Source organism: Lissotriton helveticus, chromosome 6, assembly GCF_964261635.1.
Source record: "Lissotriton helveticus chromosome 6, aLisHel1.1, whole genome shotgun sequence".
Classification (NCBI taxonomy): domain Eukaryota; kingdom Metazoa; phylum Chordata; class Amphibia; order Caudata; family Salamandridae; genus Lissotriton; species Lissotriton helveticus.
Genome location: NC_136067.1, coordinates 1,859,397,559 through 1,859,421,128, shown reverse-complemented (window position 1 = coordinate 1,859,421,128; position 23,570 = coordinate 1,859,397,559).

The window sequence follows — 23,570 nt, the reverse complement described above, 5'->3', positions numbered from 1 at the left end:
TGGAATTCCCTCCCACATGTCTTTCATACCAACCTGAGCGCTTAAAGGCCCTGAAGACTTATTTATTTGCTAATTTTTGTGCTTGTTAATCTCTTAGTTTTTGTGCCTTAGTGTCTGTGTGTTTCAAGATGCATTCACATGGTCACTGTGCTCTAGTTCTAATTAAAAAGTAGTAAACACCTGTACATTATTTATTCTATGGGTGACCTCTTCATAATGTTTTGGGATTTCCATGTATTCTCATTGATTGGGTGTTTTTTGTTATCTAGAGTGTTTTGTTTAATGCATAGTTTAGTTTAATATTGGTTGGTACTGTGTATTGTTACAGCTAGCTTTTTGCAATCTTCAATATGTCTGCTGAAATAAATTATTTATTTCCATTCACTTGATGAACAGTTATGCATTGCCTCACTTTTGTAGACAGTTTTCTAGAAAGGCATTTTGAGGTAGTTCTACAGCGTTGATGCCTTGATGTACTCCTGAGGGTGTGGCATTTTAGGCTACTTTTGCTCTGAAGGGTTCAAAGGTGTATGGAATGGTGGAAGGGAAGTACTCTGAAGTTACCAGACCTTAGTCAACTATATGGTTTTGTAGCTTTGTAGTTCACTTGAGGTGGTAGTCTACATATGCTGTCTTCGACAGTGATTTTATGAACTTCAGGCAGAAGGGTATTTTGATGGAAAGCTATTACTCTACTAGGGGAGTGCTTGAGCTTACACTAAGAGTACATTATTAAGGAACATGTTTAACCTGGGGTGTCTTGCATAGATCCCGATTGTTGGCCAACAAGTAGTTTCTGGTGTTTTGTGCTGTTTTTTGGATATGGCCCTATCTGCAAGGTCACCCTAAAACGTTTTGCCTTCCTCCTCCCCTTTTTGCTGCATTCTATTTTGTTGGCTTTAGAACTTTGGGCATTTTGCCACTGTTAACCAATGCTAAAGTGCACGTGCTCTCTCCCTAAAACATGATACCATTGGCTTATCCACAATTGGCATATATAATTTACTTATAAGTCCCTAGTAAGGTGCACTACATGTCAACAGGGTCTGTAAATTAAATTCTACTTGTGGGCCTGTAGCACTGATTGTGCCACCCACTAAAGTAGCCCTTTAAACATGTCTCAGGTCTGCCATTGTAGAGTCTGTGTGTGCAGTTTTAAACTGCCATTTTGACCTGGCAAGATAACCCTGACGGGAAATGTGGGTTTAAATATCGGGCGGTTTTCACCTGGGAGCAAAGTTTTCATGAAAAAAGCGGCTGAGATGGAGGTTTTAAACAACTTTTGGCAGGTATGTGAAGGGTCTGTGTATTAGCGGCCGATGAAGGGAGAGAGTGATTGTATATGAAAGTGTTGAATGAGGGGTGGGTTTTGTCAAGCATTTTCGGATTGTAAGATTGTAAGAGCATGTTTAACAATGCACGTTTGAGGGAGATAGGCAGGGTGTTTGAAGGTAAAAAGGGTGGTAGTTAATGTGCATGAGTGATAGGTATGATCAAGACAGAGCAAAGAACAGGCTGCAATTTCGGAAGAGGAAAGGTGAAGGGAACCCGTGTGAAATCATGCGAGTAAGTTAGAAAAGTAGGAAATGGATACAGTGAGGTATAAAGTGGCATGGTTATGAAATGGAATGAGGGGTGCCAAGGGCCAGCCTAAGTGATAATGAGTTATTATAAATGCATGGACAGATGGGTCATAAATCAGGTTAGATTAGGTTTGGAAGGATGTAACTGGAGAAGGAACAAGGAAATGAAAATGTTTTCCTTTTTTGCATTTTAGCATTGACATACAAATGGATTTCACATAAACAGTTTTATAAACATTGTGATAGCATAAACTTTCATTTTAATATGAACGTGCAATGATGTAATGGCATATGTTTTTGTTACTTATAGTGACCCCTGAAGAAGGGCTTGTCATAGCCCGAAATGCATTGGGTTTTTAATAAACACTGCTTGTGGACGAATTATGTGTTGGTCGTGTTCTAGGATAGAGGTCTGGATGGGCACACCTCGAGCACAAGAAACTCTGAAAATTAGCATGACATCCCCACATGTGGAGCGAATGTGATTACAATTCAAAGGTGGAATACACTTTGGAGTACATGGATTAATATGGATTAAAGTGAACTATAAATATGGAACATTGGGAAATTTTCCCAAACAAGCTGTGCGACTGGGAGAGGGGCAGAAATGCTGTTCCCTTTAGTATGAAGTTAACCCTTTTGCCAGGCCCAAACCTTCTTTTTTAATACATATATGTCACTCCTAAAATAGTCCTCAGGCAGCTCTAAGAGCAGGGTGCAGTGCATTAAAAAAGTTGGACATGTACTTTTAAGTTTCACATGTCCAGGTAGAGAAAAACTCTTAAATGTGTTTTTCACTACTGCAAGACCTATCTCGCCAATAGATTAAATTGGGATTACCATGTTACATTTTATTAGTGTAACTTCCAATTGGAAAAATATAGATATTTTTAATTTGGTGTCTCTGGAGGCTCAATTTAAAATCACAACTCATGGTAACTTTGGATTTTAAGTTGCAAGTCTGAAAATGCCACTTTTAGAATGTTGGTATTTTCATTCTTTAACCATTCTATGCCTTCTTCCTGTCTCTTAATACACATCTGGGTAGGGTGACAGGTGGGGCTTGTGCATTTCCTCTAGACAGCCACACACAAGGGGAGCTTAGGTGTGACTTGATGGGTCCTAATAGGCCATTAACCGGCTTGATGGGAGAGTGGAGCTAAGGAGAGCCCCACTTGCACCTGAATAAGCTGTGCCCTGTCTCCCCACAATAGCCCAAATGACTGTGTTTAGTCACTCCAGCCAGCTTGGATCAATAGCAGGGTACAAAGGGGATTCCTGCACTTCCAAGCCACTGTCTAGAAGCTTCTCCCACCTTCCAGAACCAGGGCACCAACGTATAAATACTGGACCTCAGACACCACCACTTCAGTACACTTCTAGACCTGTGGCTACTCTGACGTGAAGAAGGACTGATGTGCTGTTACAAATTACTGCCACTATGCTGGACTGCTACTCTGGATTCCTGCTTTGCTGTGCTGACCTGCTGCCCTTTTGGCTGGGAGTGAGAAGGACTGGACCTGCATCTCTTCAACCCAGAACCAAAGTGACTCAAAGGGCTTGTCTACTTGCCTCCTGTTATGAGGTCTCACGGATATCAAAGACTCCTAACCTCTTAGCTACAATACCTGGACTCTCCCATATATGAGTCTTGCCCTGCTAAGTGGTGCCAATCCAGTCCGGGGCCCTTGTCAGTGGGTATAAAGTGCTGCTCCTGTAGAACACTGATGCATCACTTGCGTCCACCCCGCATCTCTGTCAACGTAACTAGGATTACAGTTCTTTTGTTCAGCGGGCCTCACTCAGTCCTGGATCTGGCTTACACTCCATCACGGTCGGCCTAAACTCTTGACTTTGTCCCGGTCCAGCACGACCAGCTAACCCACATAAGCGCTTGTTGCACATATACTTCACACATTGCCTCCACACATTGCCTTCACACCAGCCTGATTGCTCTGTACCAGGCTATCAGAGGGGTGAGCACAGGTTAATTTAGGGTGTGTATCTGACTTACCCTGACTAGGATTGTGGTTCCTGCTTAGACATGGTACATACCTCTGCCAACCAGAAACTCAATTTCTAACACGATTCCTATCTTCAGACCCTGGCATGATTTTTCACTGCAAATTAGCAATATTTTCTCACCAATTCAAGTTGCAGCTGAAATGGAAATGCCATTTTCTCGTGAGTTAATTCTAAACCTATTTCACTAAAATATTTTAAACGAACTGGACGAACCTTGGAGAATTTTGTTTTCCTCCATATAACTTCAAAGGTGTGCGAAAGCCTCGCTTTTGAGATGAAACCTCACAATCAATAACCTATCAAACTACATAGAAAATGGGAATTTTAGGAATGTGGTGACCAACTCCTTCGAGGTCATTGCAGGCACTGGTTCCGTCCTGGAAATTTGTGTGATATCCCAATGCATTCTGGTTGTTGTAGTGTTGCTTCCATTGAACTAATGGGTCTAACACCCACTAATCCAATGATTTGTAGGTAAAAAGTTCTGGACCAGCGACAGTGTCAGTAATGACCTAGAGTGAGGTGGTCACTCACCCAATACAGGAATTGATGAGAGATTTGCAAATTTTCACACCATTGATTTGGACTCTAGATCGAGCGCATTCTGTCCTATGCACAAAATAAGGCGCATCTTTATGAAAAAATCATGCAGCGTGACAGGGAAAGGACAGGAATGTGCAGCATTTAAGCCAGTATGGTTAATTCTTGCCTTTTCCCCTGTGCTGCCACCCTTTTGGCAACCTAGCGCCAATGCAGGCACCCTTTTACCCTAGTACAAGGGGGCCTGTGTTGCATGCAGGATTGGTTTTGTGCAGGAAGGGACACCTTCCTGCACAAAATCAATCCTGAGAGGCAAATTCCTCTTTCTATGTATGCTGCAGAATGCAGCACACATAGAAATAGGAAGTAACAAGGAGAAATACAAATATTTCTCCTTGTTATGCCTCTCTGGGCAGGTGTATCTGTTTGGCGCATTCCCAGGTTTACCAGTTTTAGTAAATCTGGGAATGCATCAGAAATTATGGGAGTTACATGGGAACACCCGATCAATGTCCGTGGAATGTCTCCCTTGCATAGAGTAAGGCGACAAAGCAATTTGCGCGGGGTCACTTTACTCCAGATTTATGGAGCCACTCAGTTGCACTCAAAGTGGCCTTATGTGGCTTTATAAATCTTACTCAAGGTTTGCGTCGCACATGCACCACATTGTGTGGTGCAAACGAAAAGCAAACCGGGTCATAAATATGGTCATAAGGGTCAGATGTACGACAATTACATTTTGCAGGTTGCAAATTGCGTATTTTTGCGACTCGCAAAACGAAATGCACTTATGTGTCTCGGACACATTTAGTGATTCTGAATGGGGTCACAAATGACCTGCCTCATCTATATTCATGAGGCTGGTCGCAATTTGCGACCCATTGGGAACGGGCTACAATCACAGGGTGGTCTGCTGGGTACAGCAGACCACCATGTCTGTGTTTACTTTTTAAATAAAGCAAAGGGATGCATTTAAAATAAAAATATGAAAAGTTTCCTTTTCATTTTTTAAGGGCAGGCAGTGGTCCGTGGATATATTCACAATGGGGAAGACCCCTTCCCGTTTGCGAATGGCCTACCACCTACTTGAAGTAGATGGTAAACTGAGATTGTTTTGCGACCTCATTTGCGATCGCAAAACAATTGTACATCCACCTGCGACTTCATATTAGGAAGGGAAGCCCTTTGCGCGCCCCATCCTAATAGCGAGTCACAAACCTTATTTTGCGAGTCGGTAATAGGTTCCAACTCACAAAAATGGGTTTGTATATACTACAACTATTTGTAGCTGTCGCAAACGGCGCAATTTTCTGTTTGTGACCGCTAAAAACGGTCGCACATCTGGCCCTAAGTCTTGTGGCATTAAAACTCAGAGACCCCCTGAAGAATGACATCGTTAGTAGCACTGCTACCTCCTTTCGCCATTGATAAACTGGGCTGGCTCCCAACGAGGCCCAGCCAGCAGAACTGGCCATACTCTGCAGCTCCATTCAGGAAATTACCGCTGGTCACAAGACCTACTTTGGGACATTCTTGCCTTTTGTGACATCTGATGCATGAAGCACATGCTCGCATATGCTCATGTTGTTTTAATTATTCATGGTTAATCATTGTAGGAAATGGACTTACCACACCATAAACCCGGCGTCGGACTGTTTTCTTTTCCAAATGTTTAAATTACTCATCCATTTTATGTGTCGAACCCAATTACAACTTTGCATAGAACATGTGTTACAGCGAATTTGAAGAGGTTTTTTCCTTCAGCGTTTTGAGAAAGGCCAACGGGCTGTTGTTCTTTCGTGCAAACGCACTGGTTGCACTCTCCATTTCAGTTTTTTCAATGGACCTGGTTTTCTAAAAATTAGTAGAATAAAAGTGGTTTTAGCCAATTCAGGGGGTGGCTTTTGAAATTCATCTAACCTACAAAAATGCCTTTTGTTGCATTTGCCAAAATGTAGGCTTGCTTCTATGAAATATATTTTTCATTTTCACATAGTATTTGAAATAGCAGCTTTGTTTCTGTAGCAATGTCAATAAAAGGTGTTACTATATACTATAACATTTGAATGATACTCACATATTCAACATCAAATGGTTGAAGAGTTTATTTGACTTAGATGGGTTTTAAACGTGACTGGGAGATCACAGGGACATTTCAACAGCCACCACTGAACTCATTACAAACACCCCATTTACCCACATCATTACACAGAATCGTCCCCGTCTCCAATTATAATGTTCTTCTTTGACAGTGTATTTCCAGGTGTTGCCTGCCATATTGCACAGGTGTTGGACGGGAAATTGGTAAATACATACCTGCTGACAGGACACATTACTGAATGAACTGCTTAGAAATTACTATAACATTTCTATTGGGAATACCTCAAAAGCAAATAAGAGCTCCTTGTTCTGCATCCTACAGCAACATATAGCATATACAGCAACATTTGAAAGAGTGTAGTAAAGCAGAAAGGGATGTTAAGTGTCAATCTCACTATCTGGTTTTATATATACAGACCCAAAATAATATTACAGTGTTTCACACATTTTCACGTTTATTAAAAGTGTTTTTAAATTGGGGTTTTTGTTTGACTGGCCCATAAATAGAGGTCAACAGCTACAATTTAAGCCCCTTTGAACCTAGTAGAGTTCAGTAATACATTACTGGTAACAGGTTAATAATTGGGATACTACCATTTCTGTTTTAAAACAGTGGTATTGATTTGTGATAAAGCGTCTATAAAATAAAATAACAGTCAACAACAAAGCCTAAATGTATTATTACGGGGTGTGGCCATTGTGGGAGTCAGTCTGAGGAGGCTGCATAAACCAGCCTTTAAACACCCTGTACTTATGAAAGTGTTCCTACGTCAGAAGAGGTTCGTCTGGCCCGCCCTATCCCGTTGCATGAAGTGCCACACTACAGGGCCAGCCTTAGGCATGCTCAAGCTGTGCACCTGCACAGGGCCGCCAAACCCCAGGAGCTGCCACACCAATATATATCCTTAATATAACAATCCTCTGAGGATGGATACATATTTACGTGGAGGCCCCAGTGGCAGGGATTTGGCGGCCTCCGCCTCTGTTCCAGTTCCAAACACCCTGACCCCCTTCCTGAGCTCCGGGGGGCTCCGCCCCGCCCGGACCCCCTCTTCCGGGGCCCCCTGCCTACTCTCCCTGGCCAGGGCCGCCATGAGCCTAGAGCAGCCCCTGCACACTACACCCTGTGAGTGTTGCTGCAGCATGTCTCCCATGAAGAAAACTCAAAACTAACTACAGTGGGACATCATTGATTGATAGCCAATGATGCTTACCTATAGTAGCCCATGCAAACGTGATCTGCTTCCAGCATTCCTACCCCCATCTATCTGTTGTTTGTAGGTTGGCGGCAGTGTGGATACATTAAAATGATTTGGGAACAAGGTGAACCTGCTCATGTTAGAATTCCCGTTTATTGATGTCAGAGAGGACATGTTCTGGTTACATCTTCTTCTGAGGACTCCGGAAATTGTAAAGCTAGTTGCCTGCGGCCTAGGATGCTCGAAAAGTAAGATGGTCACTTGCGATCCAATTGCAACAGTTGCACTTAAATGGAACATAGGTAAGGCTTTTGTAGACTTACATATATCATTAATTTCCTCTCAATAACATCAGTCAAGAAGACTGAGATCTCTTGAACACAGTCTGAATATTAGGAAGCTGAACAGCTGCAGATGCCGTCCTACATACAACAGTCAACATCACCACAGAGAGGCAGACTGCAGCTTCCAGGTCATTGACTTATTCTCATCTTTAGTGAGCCCAATGAACTCACTCAGGCTGAGGAACTCTCGTTAATATTGTTGCTGAGCTGCTGTACTTCAGTGAATGCATTTGTTGGGTTGTACCTTTTGAAAGATTTTTCGCACTTCCTATGGGTATTTCTTCTTACATTGTATACCTTCTACATACCTTACTCTTTTTTCTACTTTTTTTGCAACCTTGGTGTCGACATGTAAAACACCAGAAATGTTCTCTCATGATGGCCTTGCTGCTCAGGTCAAACCAAATTAGATGACCCAAAGTTACTCTTAGGGAACCGGTTTACCTTTGTAACTTATTCTGTTAGGTCAGTGTGGGGCTCTGTTACAGCTATTTTCAAAACCATGAACATTCGCAGCCGTCAATGGCCTACAATGACGTAACTTAACATAACATAACAAGTAGCAATCCTTGTATCAGCAGATGATGAGCTCAGCACTCTAGGTTTGTTTGGCTCTCTGCAGGAGAAAATGGCAAACAAAAACAATAAGGAGCAGATTTGCAATAACTAGCGCATCCCTGCATATCAGCAGGGATGCGCCAGTTATTGTGTGTCACGGCTCCACCACCATGGATGCACCGCATTTACAATGCAGCGCATCATGGGGCAAAAACTGACAGATGTGTGACGCATCTGTGCCGTAAAGGTGGCGCATTGCTGGAGTTGCATCGCAAGCGCCACACAGTTCCAGCAAGGCTCCGGGGTGCCCTATCTTCACAATGCTGCGTCAATACTTACGCCCGCTTTAAGCAGGCGCAGGGTTGTGACGCAGCATGGGCTTAAAAGTGACTGAGTGAAATCTTGTAGATTTCACTCAGCCACTTTTAGGAGGCGTTCCTGGGTCGAAACGCCCCTCCCTGCGCCGGAACACCTACTCTTGGCGCATGGCTTTACAACGTGACGCATCTCCCAGATACGTCACGTTGTAAATACCACGCAGCATGTCGCCTCTTTTGCTCCACCGCTGCATCACAAAAGTGACGCAACGGCGGCGTAAAAGAGGCGCAAGGGGCTTGTAAATCTGCCCCTCTGTGAGCAGTGTGAGCAAGTGTTGGCAACGCCAATAGGTCCTGCCTTTGGGAACTGTTGACTTTGCTGATGGTTTTTTGCCATGCTGTGAAAAATCAAGAAGAACTAGCTATTAAATAGAAGCTCGAGATGTGTGTTTCTGGAGTTAGGAAAAAATATTTGTTTTTTATGAAAGCCCTCACCCACCAACCTAGTTGGTGGCATGCTTCACCATGGGGTCCCGCACGGTGGCACCGAGTGTGCCCTGGGTGTGCTGCAACGCTTGTTTACAGCGGAGCGGGTATTAATTAGTGAGTGTGCATTGATAGTGTGTGAGTACAGTTAAAAACTGTCCTAGGGTCCCACTATCCGCAAGGTTTATTTTATTATTGGGCCCTTGGCAGTATTAAAAGCAAGGCGGCGGATGTGAGTGGAGGTGACTATGGTCTCCCACATCCAGTGTGGTCAACATGTTTCAGCCAGGCCTCATATTAATCTGGCTTTCATCAGGACCTCTATGTGAAAAGAAGTGATTAAAAAGTGGTCTATAGAGTATATGCGACCAGCTATGTGACGCACTCGCTAAGGTGTGAAATAGGTAAGAGGAGAATTTCCTCAAATGGTTTTGTACCTGTGGTGGGTAAAAAACACATAGACAATACAAACACACACACATATATGAAAATTAGCTTCAGTTAACACCCATTCAAATTATGTGGTTCTGTACCATCGTGCTCGTGCTCTAACCGAGTAAATAGCGGTGGTGAGGTACGGTATGTGACAGAACTGTGATGCACAATTGACAGTGAAATTGTATGCACTACTGTGTCCAGAATTCAATAGCGAAGAGATTGCATGCATTCACTGGTGTGACATTTGTGCAGAAAAGGAGGTAAAAACGTATTGATTCTTACTCTGGTATTATCAGAGAAAAACCTCTTGAGTTCCGGGAGGGTGTCTGGCTTTCAGTCACACACTGGCAGCGTAAAGGAGACATACAATACATAACTTATGCAGTAGTATCGTTTTTGGAAGGTGACCCTCCAGCGGTCAGAGAATGTAGGATCCCTGTCAACCCCACTTACTTCGTTGAAGCTTGAGACCGATGTGTTGACCTACTTGGCCTGCATTGGAACTCCGTCAATGTTGGCACCCGGTCGGGGTGAGGTTTAAATGCCTTCTGTGTATCACAGGTGGAAGTGATCTCCTGTCCAGCACGAGTAGCGTCTGTAAGGGATACAGTTAAAACAAAAGACAGACACATCCCGGTGTGCGTGTAGGGGAGGGTTGACGCTCAATGAGGTATAGGCATGTCCCTCTCTTGGTAGATTTGGAGGAAGACATTTACACATGACTAATAGTTCTATGTGTATAATTTGACCTCAACAGTATAAGGGAAAAATAAAAGCATATTTAGGCAGCATGTATCGCCAGGTGAAGTGAAGATTCAGGTCCTCTAATGATGTTATGAGATTTGCTAAAAAGAGTGAAAAGACTCCAGTATTGTAGTTTTTAGTAATATGCAGTTTTTTAACCTGAGATGGAGTGTGGGGAAGCGCTTGGTGTACGATAGTGGTGTGATGCCAGCGGTAATGAGGTGGCACCGAGTGTTTCATTAGAAAGAGGTATTAGGAATCTTTATGATTCTGATGGATACCCTGACAGTGTGACGAAATCCATCAAGGTTCAAATTGGCTCATTCTGGTAAGTGTTCCTTGGCAGTCCCATGACACCAGGATTACGGCACATATTGTCTAGATGAGACCAAAACAAGGGTGATATGCCAATGGTATGTTGTGACCAGTGTACTATGGGTATGATGACCAGAGTACAGTGTATATGTGCTTAGAGTACCTAGAGCATTATTGTTTAGGTGGGGTGTCAGGTGTGCAGGCTGTTCCATGGGATATTATCGTTCAATCCTTGTTGGTGAGTAGAGTATCCAGCATTGTTCCTTGGCGAGAAGGAATTTGTCATTATTGATGTTGTGACACTCAATGTGTTCTATCAATGCCCATGCCATATCATTGGGTATGTGACCTTTTTGTAAGTAGTGATCCGTCAGTTTACTGTTATTCTTTTTGCACCGGATGGTGCTACGGTGTTCCACAATCCTAGTTCTAACCTTGCATGTCGTCATGCCCATGTAGCGGCGTCTACAAAGACATTCAATAACATAGATTACACTGGTCGAGTTGTAATTGGTGTGTTTTAGTTGTCGCCATATTTTGCCTGGTTCCAGGTTTAGTGTCTTGGTAGACTGTGTCAGGTGACAGACACTACAGTCATTGCAAGGGTAATGCCCGACCACATTGGGTAAACCTCAAGCATTAAGGACTGAATTGGTAGTAGTGCTCTGAAGTGTCCTAGGGCAGGGAGATATTAGTCGATTTTTGAGGCTGCTTGCCTTTTTATATGCAAATAGGGGTTGGTTCCAGTTTTTTGTTCCGGAGTTCACAATACGCCAGTTTTTCCCTATTAATGTTGCCACTCTGTTTGAGGCTTCATTGTAGGTCGTGACACATGTGAGCGGAGTGGTGGTGTCCCTCCGTATGTTGTCCTCTAAGAGAGCATCGCTGTTCTGGTTGCGAGCATGTTTCCTAGTGGTTTGGACAATTTGTTTGGGGTATCCTCGTTCTTGTAATCTCAAGGCCAAACCTGCAGATTGTCTCTGGTAGTCCGAGGTCAGGCTACAGTTCCTCCGTATGTGGAGTAATTGGCCAAATGGGAGGTTCTCCCTGAGAGGTCGAGGCTGGAAGCTGTCAAATTGTAACAATGAGCCTAGCCGTCGATTTGTAGTATGTAGTTGTTTTAAGAGTTCCTGCCTCTGCTTCAATGGTGAGGTCCAAGAAGGTTATACTTTGTGCACTGGCAGTGCTGGTGAACAGCAAGTAGGGGTCGCGTTCGTTAAGCCACGTAAGAAAAATGGTCAGTGAATCTTGAGAGCCGGACCTGATCATGAGGATGTCGTCAATGTAATAATGCATAACCTGATGTTGTTGGTGTGCGTATTAGAGGCTGGTATTATGTGCATTTTTTCGAAATGATACACATAAAGTCCAGCCACATTTGGGGCAAAAATACTGCCCATTGATGTGCTATTAGTCTGAAGGTAGAACTCACCTTCGAACTCGAAGTAGTTCTCCTTCAGAGCTAGGGTGGCACATTGTAGGATGAACTCTCTGGGAGTGGTATATTCCCAGGGGTTCTCCATTAGCATATCGTGGAGCACTTTCAATGTCGCATCCTGAGGGAGGCTCGCGTAAAGGCTCTTGATGTCCAACCCCACTAGAAGTTGCAAGGTGGGGTCAAACCTCAGGTCTGTAATGAGATTTAGCAGGTGTTTTGCATCCCTGATACAAGTGGATGCCCTCTGTACCAGGGGGTTAAGAAAAAAGTCACATAACCGAGAGAGAGATTCTAAAAGGGAATTAATCCCTGAAATGATGGGTCGCCCTGGAGGGGGTCTTGCCTCTTTGTGCATCTTTGGCACTGTGTAGAAGTAAGAGACCTTTGCCTTTTTGATACATAAGAAATCAGCCTCCTGCTTGGAGATGTGCTGGTGGGCTTCTGCAGACTGAACTAAAGATGTTATCGTGGCTTGTAACATCTTAGTAGGGTCTTCCTTCAGACGTCTGTAATTGCGTACGTCGCTAAGTAACCTGCGGCATTCAGTGGTGTAGTCCTGTTTATCCTGAATGACAATTCCTCCCCCTTTATCTGCTGGCTTGAAGGTTACGTTGGGGTTCTCCTGTAGTTTACGTACTGCTTCCCCGTTTTCTTTGGAGAAGTTGTTATAGGTTTTAGGTTGGTCCATGCTCTCAACCTCGTTGTATACCGCTTGTCCGAAAATTGTTATTTCCACAGGGATGCCTGATGGAGGTGGTAGGAAAGTTGACTTGGGTCCGAGGCCAGTTTTGTTGATGTTACGGATTACTTCTGTGGGTGGTTGTTTCTCGGAGAAGGCTTTCAACTTGAGTATGCGGAAAACGTTTGCCAATTCCGTTTGAAGTTGAAATGTATCCAGCTGTGTGGTAGGTACAAAGGAAAGTCCTTTATTGAGTGTCTCTTCTTCCTTTGGGGTGAGAGGGGTTGAGGATAGGTTGAAACCAAGGAGGCAGGTTTAGGGTCCTGGACTGCTAGCGGTGTCCGCTCTGTCCTGGTTGGGGTTCTCTCATCTTGTTCCTGATGTTGGCGCTTACTGGTTCTTCTTCCTCTGCCCAGTGTACCTGTTGTTGATTCCTTCTCCATCCTCTTGATCTCCGGCCTTGTCTTAAAAAAAGAGGCCTTTGGTTGTGTTGGTGGTAGAGTTGTGTTTCAAGATGGTACATTGGGGGTCATTCGAGATATGGATTCTGGGGCGGGTGGGCGAATGGTGGTGGTCCAAATCTTTGGCCTTGATGTGGAAACGCGCACCAGGGTTGTTGCCATTGTGGTGGTCGTCCCCTGCCTTTAGATTTGTAGGAGCCTTCGCCATGCTGCACAGCATCTGTGATTTTGTGAACTCCTGTTGCAGACAATAGGTTCACCAAGATATGTGGCAAACTGTTTTTCTCATAAGTGTGGGAATGCCGGGTGTTAGGACTTTTATCAGTCCCCACAGGTTCTAATAGGGGCATGGCATGGCTCAGGGATGATTAATAGTTCAGATTCAGGAGGAGGTGAATTAGACAATGAGTCGTGGCTGCAGCACATGACGCTGACTAAACCTCTAAGACAGCACACAGAGTGAGGGGATTCCCATTGCTGCACATAACCCGTTCATGCGCAGCATACTTGGGGGAAGGCGGGAATTGGACAAAACAAGTTACAGAAGGGGCTGTTGGAATTTCAATAAAAGAGCACAACAATGTACCCTTGTAAATGTAGGCCTGACAGATCAGATGTACAGGCAGGCATCACTTTTTGCAGTGTGTGGACCAAGGTTCAGAGGCTAGGGTTAGGGTTCGAAACAGAGGGGCGGTGCGGAAAAGTAATTATTCTGGTTACGTTGGAAGCCAATCACTATTAGCTGCTACAGTACCCAGATGGGACTGCAGCCCGGCAGCTTTGGGACAGGTTTATGCAGGGCTTTAAGTGGGCAAGGTATCACCGGTGCAGAGCACCAGCAGTTTTTTAAAGGGGGTCCCGAAATGGGTCTCTTTCAGGCTCTGTTTTGTGTCCTGGCACAGGCGGGCCATTTTTTCCCGGACTGCAGTGACAGCAGGCACATCAATGCGCGCTGCTCACACTGCTCACTTCTCACTAGTGGAGAAGTTATCGCATGACGTCATGCCAGGTGAGAGTTGTAGGTAGGGGAAGGGAAATCCTTTACAGTCATTTTCTCTCGGGATTTCTCTTCTCTTTTTGAAACTAAGGAGCAGAAGCATTCTATTGGTGTCATCGGGGCTTTAAGTGGAAGCGTTTTCAATATTATATACAAGTCATAGTTGCTGCTCATTTATCTTATACAACTAACAACCATTGGCAAAGCCAATAGTCCTGACTTGTTGTATGTATGATGTTACTTGTTGTATCATATATCGAGATGCAATGACAGAAACAGCAAAATACAAGTCGGGCGGCACACAATCCTAAGCATAGATTTTTATCTTACATGTTTTTAAACCACGCCAGAAATTACATTGGCCACGCCCCTTTGAGAGACCCCCCAGTTTCTTCACCCCACTTAAAGCCCTGGGTTTATGGACGACTTTAGCATTCCTTACACGAGACCCTGAGAGGGAACATGGGCAAACAACCCTAGCTAATGCAAAGACAACCTCCGAGTGATGAAAGAGAAGATGATAAAGGAGGTCAAAGGTGGCAGAATAATGGGCCTATTCAGGGAACCCGGTTTATAATGGATTTGATATTTTTACTACCGAGGAGAGTGCTGAAGAAAGCTGTAGGCGAATTCTGACTCATCCTGCACCTCTCCTGATTAGAGAGCAATTTCATAAATGACTTCATAGACCACAAGGGCTGTTTGGTGACTTACACCTGTGTTATTCTGGCTATTTAACGTCAGATCTTTGTCAGTCCACCCCAATGACTAAAATTATTAGCTGTTCAATTTCAAGGATGCTGCTATGTTTGTAGGGCATTGCCCATGGGCTGCTACATGGTATGCTCCGTCTTCGAGAAATTCAGTTTATGCATGGACTGGGTAGGAAAAAAGGCAGCAAAGTACTGCACTACCTTGACAACTTCTTGATGGTGGCTAGGGCAGGAGTAGGAGGTGAGTGCGACACTGGAATTGGTGGCAGAGAAGTCTGGCAAACCTTTCCCACAAGTAAATTCTGAATGGCCAACCACAACATATACATATAACTTGATTCCTATGGGGTGGTGCTGTCGTGTATTTCTATAGGTTCTGAATCAGTCCCCCTATTCCTGACCCTATTCTGGTTAAACTAACTATCAAGTTAACTAACAGTCAGCCCATGAGGCAAGAAAACCCCCATGATGCAGATACCGTTATCTGACGCAGTCACACTACGGCACAGGAACGTGTTATCTGATTAGGTCATAACGCTTGAGATCTAATTAGACAAGCGACATTCCTCCAGCCCCTGATAAGGCATACGACGTTCTCATAACAAATCAAACCTATGACAACCTGGATAATCCGTGCGGCCATTGTTTTGATTTCACAGAGAACTTTAGTAAAGAATGTGCTAACGAGCAAGTCGTATGACATCTTTATTGACGTATCTATGTCCATCCTTACGTCAATCTCGGCACCTTTAAGGTATAAATATTGCCGACCTTGCCCTATGCAAACACACGCGTGGTGACAAGACGGAGCAGCCATACTTGCCGAAGCCGAGAGCAGAAGCAGACCCCGCTGGCAGCAGCCCCGCCTTCCTGACGCACTGAGAGACGCGCTGCTATCTCAAGCCGAGAGACCCAGCACCGGCGCTTTCGGGCAGCCCTCGCAGGCAGCCTGGAATATCGAGAGCAGAGAAAGAGATACCATTCCTCATTCATCCTAACTTCCAGGTACAGAACTGAATAACCCCTCACAGAGAATTCTTTAGTTATTCACTTGGCAAAAACAAACTTAACTTAAACTGTAACTTTCTATTCCCGCCCACGCATTAGACTTAGGTCAGGTACACGGGGTAGGCGTATTTAGAAACACCAGTTGAGTACGTTTAGTCAAATGTATATGTGTATGTAAATATATTTTAATCATTTTAAACATCATATGGCTCAGAAACCATATCAATGTTTTTACAGTATTATTTTATACTATTGCTTTTAATGTATGCACTTTACTTAACTATAAGTATTGCAATAATATCGATCCATTTCTCATGTATGAGAAAAGAGACTGATCAATAAATAACACCTTTTTATTGAACACGCCCGTCTCTTCCTTTTCTCTACATTCTGATGAGACTAAGAATGCACGTACTGACTGAGTAAAATAATTGCCTTGTGCTCACACGACTCTCGAGATTGACTCTTGATTAGGGGAGAGCAAAGTTGTCATGTTCTATGGTTGTCAGAAACTAAATCCCTTCTTGTCTAATCAGGGGAGTTAATTCCTTCCTTGAACATTCGAGAAAGTTTCTAGCGAACTCTGAGCTTAGCTGGCAAACCCAAAAATTAAGTCTAGTATCGACAGTAGTAGACCTAGTTAACGTCTGGCCTAGGCCTTTACTGCTGTAGGTACTATTCCAATGCGCAGAGCCTATTGGGAAAATAGGAGCTACACTACATGGCGCCCAATGCGTTTGGAAAGGGCGATAAAACTAACGTAAGACATTTAGAGTAACTCGGTCGTGCTTTCTCACTCAGACCCCTTTTCCCGAATACTCCAAAGACGTCTGGAGTGGGTGAAAGGTTATATCCTCCAAAACCTCGCAGGAGGGAACTCCTATGTATGGTTCTTGGTATAGTCAACGTTGAAGGATAAACAGTTCCAAAATATTGTGCATCTAATCTCTGTTCCATAAAGAAACCTGATCTGCAAATAGACATAATACCATCCTGTCTGTAAAATGGGAGACAGTGATGAAGAAAGAGAGGCAGTTAGATTAGCTACTGAACTCGCAGATGCTGATGCTACCATGCAAGCAGCAGACCCGAATATAACACTCATTCCGGTCATTAAAAGGAGATCTATAACCTTAAAACTTATAGAAAATGGACTGACACCTAGAGGTGGCACAGTCATATTCGTAATTGAGGCACACGAATATCGGCAGACAGAGGTATACTATTCATGGATACATTTTCCGGCAGCAAATGCTGTAACAAAGTACTTCCACTATTACAAAGTAGAGGAACCTCCTGAAACGTACACTCCTTTCGAGGAGGTGGAAGTACCACTCAAATTCCAAGAGCATTTGCTCTTATTTGATGGCGCCCTAAAACACAATAATCACATTACAAGGCTCGGTCCTTTAGGAAGACCAGGAGCAACGTGGCCGGTCTTAGCCGGATACACACCACATCCAGACATCGATAGAATGCCTGCAGCAGAGCTGTTAATACAGCTAAAACAACTACTAAAAATTCATAGACAATTAGTTCAGTATGTAATGCGGACTTCAACAATTCAGCCAGCGATTAAACTTCCACAGCTGACCCCTCACCAGGGGAACACAAATAACACCACAGAACATCCAATCCTGCCTAGGTAAAGTTCCAGCTAAACGGGAACAAATACCATTCTGGTTGGCACAAAAAATTACCCAAATAGAGGCGGTGTTTCCTGACACCACCCCATTAGAAAAACACAGGATTCTGACTATATGTCTCCCAATGGGAATCGCACCACACATTGAGGACTGTGACACTTGGGGTACAGTCTTTGCTTCCATCTACACAAAAACGCACGGTGTTCCATCCATTTCGGTAATACCAGATGTGCTAAAACAAATTCAAGATGAATACGGTCCAGAACCTGCTTTAACTCTTGGTATGAAATTACTAAAAGACTTCAAGCAGGTCTCGGCTATATTATTAGCCAACATAAAAGGTGAAGCAGCAAACGTGGCGATCCGCCAGAGGTTAAAAGAGACAGATATAGCAGACCAACCAGCTGAAATTGCCAGAATCATAGAAAAATCCTATGAAGAACTAGGCAGAGATAGTCTAGGTGGAATACCAGTAAAACCGCAACTGACTACAAGTCCAGAAAAAATAATTTTTAATAATAATTCACCAAAAAAGAACTGGGATGGAAACAAACAATCCAATCCTAAAGAAAAGAAATTCCAGTCCAGAGGAAGGTCTCCCAGGCGAAGAGAGAAATCTCCAAACCAAAGACAGAGGTCACCACAGAGTGACCCCTCTGGGAATAGATATAACCTTAGAAATAGGGATAATATTAAAAAACCTGATAGATATCAAGACATTGATACACGTCCCTCTCAATCTTTTCAGAATTCCTCGCAGAAATCGGAAAGAAGAGGACGATCAGAAGAGCACGCCAAGTCCAAAGACAAGGAACCTGCTCAGCTAAAAAAGAAATTACAATTTCCAAAAAAGAAGGTAGCCAGTATCAAGGTAGTTAACAATGCCGAGAATACTGAGGACACAACTGAAAAACGGAGAGTGGGCTCAGACAATGCTAGACAGCGCAGCAGAGGTGAGCATAGCTCGCAAAGTCCTTATGAATCATCTGGAGACAGTGGACACGAATGAATACCTTCAAGTGGAAACTGCAGACACCAGAGTTAGCAAGCCCCACAAGATATACGAGATAACATTACGTATAGAGGGAGATAAGACTAGGAAAATTAGGGGACTATTTTGGGATAACCTCTCCAAAGGCTATGACATCCTTCTAGCTGAAAAAGACTGGCCACCAGAGTTTGTCAGGGAGTGCCCTCATGGCGAAGAAGTAATTATGCCTGCCTTCTCGAATCAAATACCGATTCATAAAAAATACACACTTGCTAGAAAGTGGGCAGTGGCCTTAGCACCTGCTTTATATAAAAATCATGTAGGATGGGATGAGGATTCTCCTCCTCACAAAATCCAGTTAAAATCACAACCTACTGCACAAAGGCAGTACCCAATTAAGCAAGAAGCTAAAAAACAGGTAAATGAAATACTAGATCAGCTAGAATACCAGGGGGTGATTGAAACTTGCACCTCACAAATGAACAATCCTTTGTTTCCGGTCTCCAAACCAGACAATTCATATCGTCTAGTTTTGGATTACCGACACCTTAACACATGTTGCAAAACCTTTGCAGTGCAAAACTCACACAGTGCTGCACTAATGAATAACATAGTGCGCAAAAAATACAAAACAACCTTGGACATCTCCAATGGATTCTTTTGTCAAAATATAGCACCAGAGAGCAGATATTTAACTGCATTCTCAGTAAATGGCACTCAAAAACAATTCTGTCGGTTAGCCCAGGGGTACAAGAACAGCCCGGGGGTATTCTCAGCGAGAGTAACAGAATTACTACAACTATATGATGATGAAGCATTATCTTATGTCGATGACATTTACTTAACAGATGATGACTTGGAGACTCACTTGAAAAGGGTGAACACCATAATACTTGGGTTCGCTGCAGAGGGTTACAAATTCAACTTCAAAAAGTCCAGAATTGCCCATCTGACAGTCCTATTCTTAGGATATGAGTTATCAAGTGAAGGCAAAAGCCTGGCAGACAATTTCCTAGAGAAATGTGCCGTAATCCAAGCCCCTAAAACACTAAAAAACCTACAGTCAATTCTAGGCTTCCTAAATTTCGGAAGAACATACATTGCAAATTACGCAGAAAGGGTCAAACCCCTTTATGATCTAATTAAACCAGACTTTAAAAGATCCAATTGGACTCAAACACACACAGAAATTTTGAGATCCTTACAAACAGACATGCTAATTAAAACAAAATTAGAAACACGTGATAACACACGCAACCTTGTGATCCGAGTCATCCCAGGGAGATGCGGATTCACATACCTGACCTCTAATGAGGGAGAAAAGGTACCAATTGCATTCAAATCACACTTGTACACTAAGGCTGAAATGAAATTTAGCCCAACGGAAAAAATTCTTACAGCAACACAGACAGCTATAGCAAAAGAACGAGCCCTGGCACAAGGTAAACGAATAGTAATCGTGACACCAATACCAGCCTTAGAGGCGGTAACAAAGGCAAGCATTCCAAATGCTAAAGCACTCCATCCGAGATGGATACAATGGGCTAACTCTCTTGCTGCAACAGACGTGGTGTACGAATTTGATCCTTATTTAAAAACACAAGAATTTCTCCAATATGAATTTGAATGTCCTCCGCCAACCGAAATTCTGCCTCTAGATCACTACGGCTGTATAATATATACAGACGGATCAGCACAACCCGCAGTAGGGGGTAAACAAGCTTACAGTGCTGCGTGCGCGATCGTTAAAGGTCGTTGGCACGAAGGGAAATTTAAATCAACCCTCACTAAAACACAATCCCTAGGAGATTGTACAGCTCAGCGAGCTGAACTACTAGCATTCAAGATGGCGCTTGAAAATACCGATCGAGAATTCCCCACACTCATAGTGTGCGATTCGTATTATTGCGTTCAGTCTTATAATGAATACTTGCAGATCTGGCTTCAGAACGGTTTCAAGGATGCACAAGGTGGCACAATCAAGCATAAAATGCTCTGGGAACAAGTAGCTCTTTTACAAAAAGAACTACCAAAGACTCACGTGATACATACACTGAGTCATCAACGTGATGGCGTTCACGTTGCAGGGAATTCATTGGCTGATGAGGCCGCGAAGGCAGCTGTGCAAACGGCTTCCGTAGCTGCCGTCACCCGGTCAAAAACAAAAATAGACAGCGAAATATTACAAGCTGTCAGCGCTTCAGAAAAGGATTCGATAGAACCACTCCCTAAAGGCTTTCCAGTAAAATACTCATACATAACTGATGCAAACAATGTTCCTTTTGCTCGAATCCCTGGAGTGGGGGATAGGGCAATTCCAAACATGGAACATAGGTTAGGACTAATAATAGCGGCACACGAAGGGCTTGCTTCTATTCATGCTGGCGTCTCAGCCACAGTATCATTATTAAAACAGAGATACTGGTGGCCACAAATGAGAAGACAAACAAGGAACTATGTTCTAGCATGTGAAATATGTCAAAAAATGAAAGTATCAACGGTGAGACGTCCAGCACAGACGCCCCTTCTAATCTCGGATAAACCATTAGCCTGTGTTTATCTAGACCACTGCGGTCCCTTACAAAGGGATGGTAACTATAAATATATCTTGGTCGCAGTGGATTCATGCACAAGATTCATATGGATGTGGCCCCAGCGAACGGCTGACGCCAGAACTGTTATAAAAGATTTGCGAGTCTTTATCGGCACATACGCAATTGGCATGCTGCATTCAGACAATGGTCCTGCTTTTAGCTCTCGGGCTTGTAAGGAGGCCATGGTCAGCATGGGCGTGCAATTGCGGTACTCTTGTCCATTTCACCCTGAGGGGAACGGAATTGTTGAAAGAAAAAACCGTGACATAAAGCAATCTATAACGGCAAAGGTATTAGGTTCGGGAGCTGGGTGGGTCAAACATCTAATAAGTGTCCAACGTAGTCTAAATAACTTGCCAAGAAATTCTCTGAAGGGATTCAGTCCGTACGAATTATTATTCGGAACTAGGATGTTGATCTCTGACCTTGATAGTCAGACTTCAGTGGTAATAGAAAAAACCTTTGATGTCAAAGACCGTTTGGCTATTTTGCAGGACTTAAACAAAACAAGAAAAGACCTGAGCAACATACAGTTGAAACAACAGCCAACAACCACTGAAGAATCACCACCTGTCCCAGCAAGACCTGTCTGGATTCCAAAAGTCGGGGATCTAGTCAGGGAGAAGATCGCGGTAAAGAAGGAATTTGGGCCTTCTTACAGAAAAGCAGTTCCTGTCTTGTCTGTCAACGGGACAAGATCAGTTGTACTACCGCCACTTGCTGGAAAAAAGGAGAACAGAGTTGTATCCATCGACCTGGTAAAACCACAACATGTGGCCGATAACAAACAGTAGGCCAAGTGGACTCCCAATAAGTAGCAGAACACCAAGGTTTGCTACCAGCACAGAGGTCCTAACAAAAAGGCTCATCACATTCGAAACGCCTACAGAAGAACAAGAAGGACTATGCAACAATGCAATAGAACTCAGACCTCTGAAAACCCAAATAAAAACATTTAGCAGAGACACACCAATCTACAATGAAGTACCGAGTGACAATGCAAGAAACAAAAATCCTGAAGCAATTGGAACAATTGACAGAACTGCATCCGGGTACTTCATCAACTTCGATGATTCCTCTGAAGGCTTCAGTGAATCAAAGACACAGCCATCATCAAAATCCTTTAAAGACAAAGCGAAGGAACTTTTGAAACAACTGAAAGAAACATATCTGGTTTCTCCATGGATTGAATTTTGGGTGGGTTTTGGTGCATTTATCCTCATACTTTGGCTCATCATGGTATTTACTTTGGGACGCTTCATTGAGGGAAAATATGCTAAAATGGACACAGCAAGTCAGAACATCAACTTGATCCTCAAACCACACACTTCTTCAAACGTCGAGAAAAGAGAACTTTCTTCAGAACTTTCTTCAGCCAACTTCACAGCCAATCCTATACCTGGTGGGGTAGCCTGGGACAACACTGACTATGAAATTTATGGTCCGGTCGAGATCCTGAAATATCCACACCAAATCAAGATCTCCTTGAGTGACTTTGCAAAACCAAACTCATTTGCTGATGATTGGGACTTCGAAAGTATTAACAGCATGATGTCTGACTTAGTAATGTCTGCTAAATTTACAAAACATGAATATTTGCAAGGTTCTACAAATTATGATAGTATGTATTGCTATAACCATTATGGTAACCATTTTTTGCATAAATCTGCACAACCTAGAAATGTTTTAAATTATAATCAATGGGAACATTGTGCTACACCTCCAAAAGGGAGCTCTAGAACCGTGTATGACAAATATTCATATTTTTCAGGTTTTAACATAAGTAATGCTGAAACATTCTATTTTAAATTGTCAAACAAGACAGGGATGAAAACCATGATAACCAACACAAAATTGATATATTCAGATTCATTCTTTGATAAAATGAATACTTTTGGATTTGATTATTGGGACAAAAATGTTGATCTGAAAAGTGTTTGGGGTACAAAAGAATGGCAAGTACAGGGTTTAGAAGCTTTGTTTAGAGCCTGCATGATCCCAGAACAAATGATATTTTTAAATGACACTGTTCAACAAACCACCTGTCTTGGCTTAGCCAAAATCAAAGATTTAAATAATCCGTCTATTCCAAAGCCAACAATGTTTAGCAATAACTCTGATACAGATGAAGAGATAGACGTAAACCATATATTAAACCAAAACAGAACACATCCTGATTGGAAACAATGGTTGATCTGGCCCACAGATACAAATAACTGTCAAGATAGATTCCTGAATAAAACACAGGGTTTCAAAATGACCAGGCCAGACCCTAGATATCCCCAAAGACATCACCCAGGGATAATTACAACCTACAGTGTGGGCAAATTATGCCTTCAATGGCTACAAACTTCCACACTGCCTGAAATTAAGCAACACCTAACTTTACTTACT